This window comes from Acanthaster planci, linkage group LG08 (assembly GCF_054643075.1).
Source record: "Acanthaster planci isolate LZ-2023a linkage group LG08, COTS_SCS, whole genome shotgun sequence".
Taxonomy (NCBI): domain Eukaryota; kingdom Metazoa; phylum Echinodermata; class Asteroidea; order Valvatida; family Acanthasteridae; genus Acanthaster; species Acanthaster planci.
In genome coordinates, this window is record NC_141784.1 from 543,418 (window position 1) to 558,100 (window position 14,683).

Genomic DNA, 14,683 nt, shown 5'->3' on the forward strand with positions numbered 1-14,683 from the left:
TGTTGTGGGGTAGATTGCCACATTTTATTTGTGTATCACACTAGCACCAGTACCAGCGCACATTCTTAGGATATTGTGCATGTAATTGCAGTGCATGAAAGTGCACAGCACGATGAACCTGTACGTTACACATGTACCAGTAACTCTCCTCAATTTTAAAACTTATGTCTTCTCCACATTTCACAGCCTATTGCCAATGAATACATCAACCGTACATGTACATGTACAATAACCCTAACAAACCTCACAGCAATTTATGACAAAAATGGTTGTATCAATGATAAATATCTCTTTCTGTTTAAAGTGGTAGCATAATAAAGGAAGCTACATTTTCCCGACAGTTGGATGGTGAACCATTTTTAAAGCTATCACGTAAAGAAGAAACAAAGACTGAGTCCCTTTAGCCACTGTGAGTGGCATTGGTCCCATTTCCTCTTTCCTGTTGGCTTTGGTGGCAACTTGTGTGTTCTTTTCCTTGCTGTCAAGTAGTGGTTGTGGGTTTTAATAACCAGAAACTAAACAAAACTCAGAAACTTGTTCAAAGTCAGAGAATTCAGGAGTCAGGTCGGCGTAGTGGTTCTTTTCTCACCTTCCGACTCTGCTGCGGTGAGGCTTCAATTCCTAGCTCAGTCCACATGTGGATTGGGTTTTTTAGTTCCTACCCGATTCCGTGGGTTTTTCCCAGAATATTCCTCTGGGTATTTTCTTCCACCTCTAAAACTGTGTAACTACATGTATGTCTCATTGTCTCCTCCTTTCAAGTTTCTTCAGGCTTGTGAACTTCAGTGTCTAGGGCACGTCTGAGAAATCCTGGGTGACATTAACAGAAACAATAACAACTTCTTTCCTGAAGATGTTCTGAATAAAGAACGAAATATTGAATCAAACATAACAAGAAGAATATGCATAGTGTAGATGTACATGTAACAGTACCGCTCTCCTTCTACTGTACACACTGTTGTACATGTACAATGTACCACAAATGCACATTGCTGTAATCCTGCTCAGTGACAGTGTACAACACATAAAGTCTTTAAGAGTTGATAATAATTGTGCCATCAGACTATTAGTGGGTCATTACCCCCCCCTCTGATAATTGGCACTGTACTGGTAATTAGGTGGGGACAGTGTAGCCTGCCATGTTTACAGGTATCAGTGCCCACTGGTATGTGCCATTGAATGGAGCCATGATAAACAATTAACATGCTCATCAACTGTTTGCTACACTACAGTGTGTTACATAGAAGCATGGAGCTATATGGAATGTAGTCTTTGAAGATGAAATTCCATACAAACTTGAGATACTGCCGGCAGATACTACAGTACTAGTACCAGTTCATGTACATGTATGTATTATTTCATGACGCTGTTTTTCTTAATACAAACAAACAAAAACCAAACATGTACATGGTACGTGTATCTACCGGTACATGTACCGTACCTGAATACATGTATGTTGCTGTTCAGCCAGACTTTCGAAGAAAACCAAACCTCCCTCCTAAACCTGCACATAAACATACAAAACCAAACATGTGCGTGTACATGTACTGTATCTACATGTACCGGAGCATGTACCGTACCTGAATATTTTGATGTTTAGCTAGATTTTCCAAGAAAACCAACCCCCCAACCTGCACATACTATGTGCTGCACCAGTACATTACCTGTACATTTGCATATTCCTTGTCTAGTGCCCCACAGCTGCCTGTACAAACTATGTACATTTTATGTGCATACAAGTACATATAGGTACAGTGTACGTGTATGTGTATGATGTGTACATGTACATGATGTGAATGTTCACATGTATACACACATGTACATATACACAGGTATATGTTTCCTGGTATATTGTATCGATACCGGTACGTGTACTTAAGATGATATGTACATTGTACAAACAGATGCACATAGCATGTACTGTAGCTGACACCAACTACAAGTACATGGAAATTAACACCCTGCCAAGGCTGCCTGTCCTGAATCCTCTGGTTTGAGGATTGAGGACTATTTTAATAGAACGCTGTATCATAAATATGGTGTGGTGTAACAGAACATGCCCTGTACATGTACATGTGTCTACATCTACATTGTTCATGTACATGTATACTACCGATGTGTATTCACACCCTTATTACCCGTTTATGTGTTTGGTACCAAGGGAGCAGATGTGCAGCCTGACTCAAGAACGGCTGTCACACCTTTTATAAACACGCCACACCATACATTGCGCATATTTCACAGTTACATGTACATGTATACAGTACTTATAATAACACCCATAGCTGCATGCATGTGCTACACGTTTTGTGTATGTATACATGTACATAAAATGTACCGGTACATGTATAGCGCATGTAGTACTCTTGGTTAATCATAATTCAGCTTGCCACAACCTGAATGCGTGAATAGACTTCAAACAGCATCCCCCACATTTTTGGTACGCATACAGCGTATGTCGGTAGTTTGGAATCCCATCTTTTAATCCTATTGAATTGTCCAATCTAATTTATGGTGGCAGCGCATCTCTTTCGATGTCTGCATCTCATCCTTTTGATCCATTTTTCTCCTTTACAGGATTGTGTGATTTTACCAAGGAGTCTATTTTGGGAAGTCGTACATGTTGGATCCAGATTGAGATTCAGGCGTGGATAGGGGGCCAGGGGTTAAGGGGTCAACCCCCTTGCTCATTGTCATTTTTTTGGGGGGGGGTCGGGGAAGCCTACTGGCCCGGGGTACATGTACGTTACATAACTTCCAGTTCCATGTTGAAATTGGCAGTTAAAAATCCTTGATCTGCCCTCTGGGATTGCCACTGTCCCATTTTCCTGGTGGGTAGTACACTCGTCCAAAATTTTGCAATGTTCCAATCTGCTGTATTTTCCCCTGAGTTTCATTGAAATTGTTGCAGTAATTCATGTGATGTTGGAATCGTGCCCAGCTTCACACGTACATGCATGTATGGACATGTATGTGTTGACAGTCAAAACAGGTGAGCATTTTTGTGGCATATTCCTAGAGTGTGTAAGACAACTCAGATACATGTACAGATACATGTATCATTTTAGGTAGTGTGGGCATGGAGTACATGTACTTGCACATGTTCATGTATGCACTTGTACATTACAGTATTTAATTAAGCAGTTTGCCGCTTTCTAGGATAGTTCGGCATCAGTTAGGAACATTGTAACAACTGAAGTCACTTGTGTTGCGTAGAATCAAATGGTACATGTAGATAGAGTCACGTGGCAAGGGTCAGTTGGTTTTGTAATCTGTATTCACATTCTCATAAAATGTGCTTTTCTCATCGGCAAATTTTAGAGTAACTTATTACTGGTATGAGGCTGGCAGAAAGGTAAAATTCAAGAACTGCTGTGACCTGCATGTATGGAAAAGATAGCCTGATGTTTCGTTACTACTAGAATCTTTCTCTAAGATTCTGTTTACTGGCCTCTCTTGATCAGCAAAAGGGTTGTTGTGAAATGTTTCTTTTGCATACACCCTTTAACCTTACCTCAAACATTGGAAGATGTTCATAATGATCAAGCACATGTGACTGTGCCAAGTACACTGCATGTACATAAATGTGTACATGTACGTGTACTTAGCAGTGTATTCACGGGTGCCGCTAGAGGGAGGGGGGTGTTGGGGGTGTCACACCCCCCCATAAGTTACTTTTGTTGGCAAAATCATGGTTTGTTGGCAAAATAACAAAAAAGTCAGGTACATGTGTCTTGCTAGGGAATCAGACTACAGTACACTTGTTGTACATGACCATTCAAAATGGTCTAGCGCCGGCCTGTGAGTGTATTAAACCAAGGAGGACTTCTACAGCATCCCCTGGTAAACCCCCTTATTCTTTGCTGTCACTCACGTGCCAAGTCCTCGCCTGAGTTGTAGGAAGACCATTCATAATATGTTAATGATGAGTCATGCAAAAAATCCCGCAAACACTGGACTGATAACCCCAATCCTAATGCAAAGAGAAAAGAGTAGATCGGATTACACCAGGTTCATGATTCACACTGTTCATTGTTTTTAATGGGATTTGGAAGTAGCTTCAGAAACATTAGAAAGACATGCATCAACCGTTAGGTACGGCGTATTCCTGTACTCCATTGTATATGTAGCTGCGGGTCATGTGGCTGCTCGATTACCAAAATAACAAGAACATGATGTCATCACTATTGAAGATGTTAAATGGTTTGTGCAATGATATTATTGGTATGTACATGTACATGTATTTAGTAGGCTTTTGGACACACAGGGCTGGTGTACATGTACATGTACATCTACATGTATGTTCATTGTTCAGTGCATGTACCGTACCTCGTGGTACAAAGTTCCACAAAATACCAAGTTACATGTAGGAATTGGCCAAAAATATAAAGGAGAAGTCTTCTCTTTACCATCTAGTTGCCATTAAAATGCTACCATCCCGGTTTACTGTGTGTCACTACTGAATGTTTGTCCAGGGTAAATTTTGCTCCATCAACAGATAGGCCAAATATTCGTCTGCTGCCTGGCAGCCTTGTACAGTTCAACATTCACATTGGCTTGAATACACTAACTCTTTAATTTCAGAGTTCCCATACGTACCAGTGATTGCATTGCACAACTTTGTCCAGAGTCTGTTTGTTTCTTTTTAAGGCATGCACTTGCATAAAAACAAAAATGCCCCCCCCATGGCTGTGTACATTTTTGTGAAATGTAAAAGGTGATGCAGTACATATATCACCGCATGAAAGGGGGAACAAGTCTCATTTCTTATGGCTGTCTGCTCTGTTAAGTATGTATGTTATCAGAACTTGTGTATGTACATGTACCTGGTAGTCGGCGGTACATGAAGGCCTACCTACGGCACATGTATAAGTACTTACATGAAGGATGATGTTGAAAAATGTGTATGTATCGATGCACACCAGGATGTGGGTCATTAACCCTCCTATGCAAAGATACATTCTTGACAGAGTTGTCATATCAGTCAAAATTAGTCAAATTTCCCACGTGTCTGTGTACAGGGGCAAATCAAGTGGAAGGAATTTTTTGACGCTAATACAATTTTTACTGCTGTGTGCACATTCTGAAAAAAGAGCATTAACTGCCTAGCTTCGGTTTATGCATTTTCTTTGACGTACGCATTGACAAAATGTTGACACCATTTGCAATTGACAATGTTTCCTGTTTTCTTGTTGTACAGGTCACAAGTGAATGAGTCAAACAGTACCATATGCAACTAATGAACAATTAACAGCACAGTATAATAGTGACGGAAGTGGGGTACTCGTACAAACAATGAGTTGCAATGTGCTAAATTCAACAAATCACTCTTAATACATGTAATGGTACATGTAAGTCATCCTTCCATGTTCTGAACCACCCACAGAGTCTCAACCAGTCTACCCCTGGTGGTATGCAGGACAGACTTTTTACAGTCAAGTTGAGAAAAATGTTAAACCCAGACACAGCATGTACATGTACTTGTAGAGTGGAAATGGATATGTTGACATAGCTTCGAGCAGGTGAAATTTAATATTCTGCCAAGCGCATTGAAAAAAAAAAACATATATATCAGTGAATGAATAGGAAGAGGGAGGTTCAAATTAATTGGGATCAATACCTGGGCTGTACGTGTGTATGAACGTAGGGGCATCCAGGCCTGTGTAGCTGGAAGCTGTTTACGTGCTGTGCTCACCCCCACATGCTACCCACCATTCATACAACCAAACAGGCCCTCCGGCTCACAATTTGTACGGTCATCTAGATCACCAGACCCGAAGTGATTGAGTTTTGGTTATGCACTTCATCTAGATTTGAGAACTGGATTGCTGGTGTTCTGTTTATATGCTGATGGGTCGAGACATATTGAAGAAGTGTTTCGTAGAACAGGTGCATGTTGCTTGTGCAATTTATGCACCCATACCAGTTAGTGTATGAATAGTATGACAGTTGATAATGTGTATTGCCTAGTGGGCATCTACTGGTTCCAACCTGGTGCTTAAATGCTTACATGAACAGTGCGCTACGAGTATGTGCTCGTTTTGCTGGTATTTTGCTGTAACCCCTGGGCCATTTTTTTCCAATACTCAGCTTCGTATCAGTCTTAGAGGCCTCATTTCTGAAATCGATACCAGCTTGCAGGCCTGAAAGACCCGAGTCAATAAAAAATACATGTACTTGTACTTCAGTATTTGGGTCGATGTCACATAATTCAATGTTCCAGTTGCTACGTGTTTCTTATTATCGAGCCAACTAGTTCAGAGTTCTGGAGTCCAAAAAAAAAAAAAGTGAAGCCAAATCTGGAGATGAATTGGAGTAGTGGAAAGTGACGCTGATACATGTTCATGTAATTGGCCTATGTAAGAATAAATTCAGGTTGGTATACTGGTGCGTTTCCTTGTCTGAATAATTTTTTTTCTGTTTGGCTACTCCAGAGTGTCAAGATAAACAGAACCATTGGGTGTGGTTTGAAAAAAAACAGGGGGGGAGGACCAAGGCCTGTTCATTGTAACTGAAATGTACCCCAACTCAAGGCCTTGTTCCTCATTGGTAATGTTGGCTTGGGCCACCTGCTGGTACGCCTCCATTTCTGCCTCAAAGATAAGCTGGATCACCAGGCCCATGTATAGGATTAGCCCCCCCATCTAAATGCAAGCCTGTTTTGGATTAAGTAAGCCTGTGACAAATCAGATTGGATAGTCTGAACACTGTCCTTGTCTGCACATCCCTATCCTGTCCAGACTGATCAAACAGTGATGTGTCAGGACTTAAAAAGAAACTACCCGTGAGGGGTGGAGTCTGTGAAGGGCAGGGGGTGGACAATCAACCTTACTCACTAAAGTTTTTGTGTACTGAGGTGTGCATATTATTCACTTTTATGCGTTCGTCATCTTTGTTGACATGGAGATAGCCTTAATTCAAGATATGGCCTTTTGTGCCCCGTCTTAACAACATAATCCGTTTGGAGAAAATTACAAGATTTCCCGTAATTTCCTCACTCCACCTTTAACGTGGATCCCATATCCTCGCTACACATCTTCAGGGGTGGGTGACTCACATGTCTTAAATAGAATTCAATTGACCGTTAACAGCTCAGGTTCTGAGTTCAGAGCCCAGTGCGAAGGCTGGGCTGTGTTGACAGACCGTGGGATGTATTACGGCACTATTTATCGGGACGTCACTTCTGCATGCGAGGAACTCTTGCAGATGGGTTCACAGATGGACTTATCCCACTACGGAGCCCTCCTTTATTGGCTTGGCCTGTGTCAGAGGGAGGTTTTTTTGTTAGGGGAGGGGAAGGATATTCCGTAGTAGCGTACCTGTATGTGTATATGTATATTCCTGCATGAAGCTGAATGCACTTACATCTGTGTACATGTGCAATGTGGACATTTATGAGTACAGTGTGTTTCTGTCACAGTAACACCGGTGAGTCCAGGGCCCAACTTTGTAGGGTTGCAAAGCCCAGGATTTTCAGCAAATGGAAGTTGCGCCATCCATTTCGTAGACAATTTAAGGAGTAAGCACACAAGACAGCTCACTAACTTCAGCAGCAGAATTTACTTAAAACCATGACGTACCGGTAACCAAAGAAAGCTGCATGCATGCGTAAGCGGCAGTACAATCTGACTGTGATATACTGTAGCGCTTAAGCTGGCGAAAGTTTACTGTTATAGTGTAGCGCAACCTTTCTGCTGTGCATTATGCAACCCTACGAAATTGCGCCCAGGATAACATGCATATTGGCCGGATGCTCAGTAGCTCCAACTCTTACAGGTCTGGTTGGTTTTTTTTTGGTTTCAATTTTGTTGTAATGATGTCACATTGAATCCCTCAAACTAAATACATAAATTGTGAAATGTTTCTCTAAAAAGGAGGAAAAAAGAATGACTACATGTTGTTGTTTTTGGAAGTGTGTGTTGCTTCCAAAATGATTTTTAATTAGTGAGTTTCTACAAAATTCTCTCCCTAATGTATTTTCCTCTACATCTTTGATACATTATCGGGGCCCAATTTCATGGCGCTGTTTACCGCAAGTGAAAAATCGGTGCTAACCGTAGCAGAAAATTCTGTGCCTACGGCAAATGTATTTCACAGGTTAGCGAGGAATTTTGGCTTATGCGCATGTGTACATTCTGTACCTAAGGATTCTGTGCTTAAAAGGTTGGTGCAGAATTTTTCTGCTTGCATGGTTAGCGCAGAATGGAAATCATATGTGAGGAATTTCCCAGTAAGCAGTGCCGTGAAATTGGGCCCTGGTGGTACGTGTAGTTTGATGATGAAGGAACATACCAGCTCATCTTCGTGTGCCTGGAAGGACATAAGTGCCTAGGCCCTTTTGCTGGGAAGCATGATCAATTTAAAAAACTTTTCCTGGCAAAAGGATGTATGTATGCAGCTGTTTTATTTCAATGAAATATAAAGATTTCTTCACAAAAAGATTACAAATAAATTTCCCAAGTCGTTTAATAAGTTGTTCAGTGGTTGCATTTTGTACAGCCTGTGTTGATTTTGTAGTAAATTTTATCCATTTTTACTAAATAAAGAGAGTGTGTTTCCTACGCCATTTTGCCAGGGAACAGTTTTTCTGCTGTGATTATGCTTCCTGGCAAAAGGGTGTAAGCAAGCTTACATGTACGCCCTTTTGCCGAGCACATGTGTACATGTACATCTAGAGTATGACATGGTCAAGGTACATGTACCTTTGATACATGTAGAGATCCCTGCCTTGCCTCTGTAAAACTTTTTAAAAGAGACTCAGAATTGTTCAAAATTTTAAACAGGGAACATGTTTCTATACATTTACAAAAGTTGAGTACATTCTTCTTCTCTCCATGACAGATTGAAGTATAGGCATGCCAAATATTAACTACCGGTAGGACCAAAACTGAAAAGAATATCATACAAAATAATAGAACATCGCTTTGCTGTCTAAAGAGGGCGCTGTTTGCCATGGCAGTGTCTCTTGTGAAGCTTCTCATCTGGTTTCTTTACTACACATGTAGGTGTATGGAAATCTGTTGTGGCGCCCTCTGCTGGATAATTTCTGATTGTTATTTTCCTTGAAGTACTTTTGCATTTCATCATGTTTGTCTCCATCCTTTTCCATTATTTCCTGTAAGGCACATGACTAATTTGGGAATTTCAAAGTCTGGAAATGATTGCAAATGGCACCAGGGATGGAAATTGAGTGTATTTTTTTTGGCAGGGCATCTACTTAAGCTGTCAAGATTGATCAGTGAGTGTGCACGCACATGTACTGGGGTTGATACTGGATGGTTTTATGGCATAAACTATCAAGATGAAGATACGTCACTTTACATCAAATTCAGAATTGTGAATTTGTATGCCAATTTGAAGTACAAGTTCACAAACTTTCTGTCACTTCCTAGTCAGTGCAGACCCCTCTTGGTATTCGTATAATGCACAGATTTCCTTTGCTAACATGTATCGGTACATATACGGTACATGCAAATGTACACATATGTATGCACATTACACAAGGATTTTTATGGGAGAGACAAGCAGTGTACATTTGATGGCATGTGGTAGCTTTAATGTCAGCCTGTAATATCTGACAGTGATGAAATGAGTGTACAGGTGTACCGTACTCAGGTTTACTAGCACTAACAGGGTGTCTGGATTTATGTGCGATGTACATGTACCCCCTTGGGGCGAAGTCTCTCCATAATCAGACCATCTCAGAATCACTTTTCCAGTGCTTTGGGAATCCAGGTAGACAAGACAACATGCAGACCAGGCTGCCTGAGCAGGATACAATGTGCCTGCATTCAATTTGAATACCTACGGGTACTTGGAAGATTCATACAATTTAACTACAGTTCTCGTTTGTTTTGGCTTTGCATGGCCACCGCTCGTTGAATGAAGAAACTCAAAATGGTATTGAGTAAAACTGTTCTGGGCAGTATGGTACGGTACATACATGTACATGTAACTCTGCAGCATGAGATCTGAAAAAAAGTGTTGGTATCATAGAGGTGTATGTACATGTACCGGTACATTCACGAATGTTAATTGACTTGTCAGTTGACATTGCTGAGAAATCGGTGGTACAGGTACGGTACATGTCCATGTACAATGTACCGGTTCTGTATGTGTACATGTGTGTACAGTTCATGGGCATGTACATTTGTACGACTTTTGTACATGTACATGTTGCAACAAGTCCATGTACATGTACATGATCTACAGGTATTAAGGGAGTGTTTGTTGTCGCGCACTTAATGTCGAGTACTGAAGTGTGACGTCATCTTGAGCCTTGGAGTGTCAAGCAAACGAATGGAGTGCGTGCGCACACGTTGATTCACACGTCAATGCCTTTTACATGCATACATGTACATACATGTAGTTATGCTCATGACATATTCACTTTAAAATTATTTTAAATGAAATGTTACATAGACATGTTGGGTTTAAGTTAAGGCTTTGACATGGACAAATGTCAAAAGTGAGGCGATGCTGTCAGCTGAAGGTTGAAAATGAAATATTATTCTGGAAAAATTTCACTTCATTTACATGTACGTAAGTCCTCACAAGATTTGAGGTGATGAGCTAACATGAAAATGCCCTGCTGCCTCATCACAGTCATAGGCATCGTAAAGTCACTGCTTTTCAGCTTTGGGAATCTTCTGGTACGGCATGTTGTGCTCACCTTCTAGAGTCTTCAACACGATAGCTACCTAACGTTTGCTTGGGATATTTGAATGACAAATGCTGTATTTGATGCACCTGTCAGTGAAGTTATGCACCAGTGGTCACTTGGTTACATAACAATTTTCTTTATGTCAATATTTGATTTCCCTATTGACATTTGAATTTTCTATTGTGATATTGACATGGCTACATGTAGGTGGACTTTTGCTGAGGCTTTATCCTGTTGTGAGGACATTTGGTTGGCCTATTGACATTTGAAGTGCCTAATTTGACATTCCGCCTAATACTGTGGATATTTGCCCTGAAAAACCTGTAATAAGTCATTAGAAGATGATACCTTAAACAGTGTACAGTACATACACGCATAGTGTACAACGTAAAATTTACCCTAAATTTACCCTCATACCACATGACCCACATGAGGCTACAGCGGCACCGTACATGTAGGGATGTACACTTTCAAGGGATTCAAATGATTGCAGATGGTTGTTTTTCTGTCTTCAGGCCTAAGTTTTATAGTGGTGCCAGTTGCACTTTGAAAATAAAGCAAGAAGCTCTGAATGAAATTCAAACAAAGTTTTGCTTACATATACATGTATATCGTTGGCATGACAAACAAAAGAGCTGAACCTTTTTAAATGTAACTACATTGTATCTACTTAGTTTTTGTATCAGGGATTGAATAAAAAATATGTTGGGGTTCCGTAGGAATGCAGATAAACAAATCTAATAGCGCCGCACCACACGAACACTGAGCAGCGCTTATGACTGTAAAACACATTGCAATCCCTCCTGTTGCCCAGGGTGTGCCAAGTGCCCCATCCTAGAGGATGTAATCCCCTGACAACCCCCTTCCCCTTCTCTGTTATTGTACCTTATAGAGAGTTAAGCAGTTTGCCTTAATACATCACCAGTTTGGGGATCCCACAGTTCCCCCCCCCCAGGGGTTGTTATCGTTCTGAATGGGCTGTTTTGTTGCTCTTTTTTCTGTCCTTAGGTGACCCATCCATTTCTGGCTGACATGCCGATGACATGGACTGTACATGTATGCAGCTATTGTAATAGTTGACTGTTCATTTGGTTAGATCTCTTGTTCAGTTACAGAAAAGCCCACAGGGCGGTGCATTAATGTCCAGATCTGACTTTTTTTGGTGTGTTGAGATGAATGATTGATGGTCTTTCACTGAAGTACTGTACCTGCGCTGTCATTTTTGGTGAGGCTATGAGATGTGAAAAACGTCCTGTGAACACTGAAAATCAAATTCACAGTAATGATTTTTTTTCATATTTGGTGGTAACATTGTATAATATCATGTGCTTCTGCTGGTGGGGAGAGGCATGAAAAAGACAGTAGCAGAAAAAGAAATTTCTCTTTCCTGTGATTTAGACGTGGACATTAGAATGCACAATGTTCATTGCGCACAAATTATTTAATATGCGTGGAAGTTTACATTCATGTACGACGTGAAGACAAGACAAATTGTACATGTACAGGGAACCTGATATGGCATTACTAAAAAGGCATTCCAAACAAAACCAATGAAGCTTTAACAGTGTGCCATACGTGCAATTCATCACTGGTTTTTGGAGAGTTGGAAATGTCATTTTGTTGAGATTTTTACATGGTGTGCATCCACTGGAAAAAAACAATGACAGATACTGTAAGTCTGTATGCCACATGGGAGCTTACACCTGCCACTGGTGTTGTGCAAGGTACAGGCACTTGTCAGTGTTAGTGTTCCATTGTTTACATGTCCCCATGCTGAGGTCATCTGTGTTGATGGTCAGTCGCTGGCCATCAAGTCAGGATGGTCAGTGGTCACTTGGTTGGACTGTTCAAAAATAGGGTTCGACATTTGTCTTTGGTTTCATTTGTGATGTGCGTGTACGTAACTTTAGTGACCTTTTCAGTAGGATCTGAGTGTCAGGTGTTACACACGTGAACACTTTGACGTGTATGTTACAGTTAAACTGTGACATTCCACTGAATTGGATGATACGTATTGTCAACATCGTTCCTTTGCAGAGTGTGGTTTTACCGACAAAATCTGCGCTTGTCTATTGCCACATTCAAATAGAATTGAATCAGCAGGTTTTGTGTTCATGCCCAAAATGGGGGTAACATGCATACAGTACGGAGCAGTTGATTAAGTACATGTGAACATTGCAAAGTTGCCAAAGTAATAGATTGAATTACCTTCAGAAATATTAGTTTGTTTTGGACAAGATGGATCGCACATAGATTCTTCAGTGTACACGTATATCATGCCGAAACAAAATGATGGCTCTGCCGCTTGAAGTATCGGTACCCATTCTGCAGATCAATACAACAGTAAAAGCCAGCCTTTTGATTTAATGATTTGGCCTCTTCCATTGTGGGCTGAGGGGAAGAACCCTTTATAGAATCAGGGGCTTATCTGGCCCATGGAATGACAGACTTTGATGTAATAATTGGTACATTGGGTTAGAAGTAACAAAGGACACTTGACACTATGTCACCCCCCCCAGTCATATTCAAATGAGGCATCCTGACTGTGCCAGGTTCGTAGGGTATGTTTACACTAGCCAGCTAGGTTTGCCTGTCAAACTGCGTTCCTCACCTCTGCTGAATAGTGAACAGTGTGTGTCGGTGCATTTCCAAGCAGGAGTGGTGAGTCCATTCACCGACAGAATAGAATACACATGTGCATTATGGATGCCTCTGTGTGTATGTGCGCAGTGTGGATAGTGAGATTGGCATAATCAGAGAGGTCTTGGGGAATGAATCCCCATTAGCCTCTGGAGATTCGAGTGTTACACACTGTACCTCAGTGCCTCGCAGATGATGACGACGAGGACGATCAAGATATTCATTGGCACTTGAGCATGTGCAGTGCTTGCCGAGTGACAGGGCACTACCACGAGTCCATGTATTTCATACCATTCATGTTTCCCCCAGTGACACCTGCTGGCGATTTCTGAATGGACAGCGTGCCGTGGCCGGCATTCACGTCCCCTCCGCGTGTGTGTACTGCCAAAGGGGTTTTTTTTTAATCACGTTAACCGAGCATCAGCGGACACAAATGGAACGCCTGTGCTAAGCGGCTCATAGCTGGTCGTGCAATTTTGATTTATAATTATTAGTTTTTTATTATTGGGCTGGATGCCGCATCGGCCTTCCTCCATTACCATGAGCTTTCGCAGGAAGAAGAGGAACAAGCAGCTAAGAAAGGCGAGATGCTACAGTGAGATTGACTACGGTAAGGCATCTAGTCATGGCTGTCAGATGGTGTGTAATGCCTTCTGTATGCACAACACTTTCTCAATGCACACGTACACATACATGTACATGTACATACACGTACATGTACGTGTATGTACCATGGATATTTAATTGTACATTTTGTTTTGTGTAATATTACATGCCTAAGGAAAGAACAGAGTAGTCATAGTTTACATGTGTTTTTTACACATGTTAGTTTTTTTTTTTACATACCACACATGTACCAGAACATGTATTGGTAGTGTACCGGTAGTTGGACCATGTCTGCTGTTCACCACTCTTCAGTTAAAAATCTTAGCACTTACTTGTACCAGGTGTGCCTTATCTGACCATGGAGGAAGGACACAGAAGGAGTTTGAACTGCCCAGGCTATAACATCTGGCCAATTACCACTTTCTGGCATGCCCGGTATGTCCATAGCCGGAGTGCAGCGCGTGCTTGCTACGCACCACCTGTTTTGCAACCATAAGCCCTCTTTGTACCCCATCATTGCTGCAATGAAAATCTACATCCCTAAAATGTTGTGTACTGCAGTATACTGGTAGGAAGTTGAATATTCATGCCGTCGTTGGTGCTTGATATGATCTGACAACAACATCAAATTCAGTGCTTGCACAGTTGCTTTCATTAGGCCGTGTAGTGTGTACCCCAAGTGTTCATGTGCAGTTGTTGCCCTTATCAAACGCTTTCTTCTGGACTTCTTTCGGGAATAAATAGCCAAGCTGTTTGTAAGATTTTGAGTTTTAT

The 14,683-nt window shown here is 41.3% G+C and overlaps 1 protein-coding gene across 1 annotated transcript in view; it reads left to right on the plus strand.

Moving 5' to 3' along the window:
• LOC110978059 (arf-GAP with GTPase, ANK repeat and PH domain-containing protein 1-like) overlaps window positions 1–14,683 on the plus strand; it is a 71,514-nt gene that overhangs the window by 18,108 nt on the left and 38,723 nt on the right.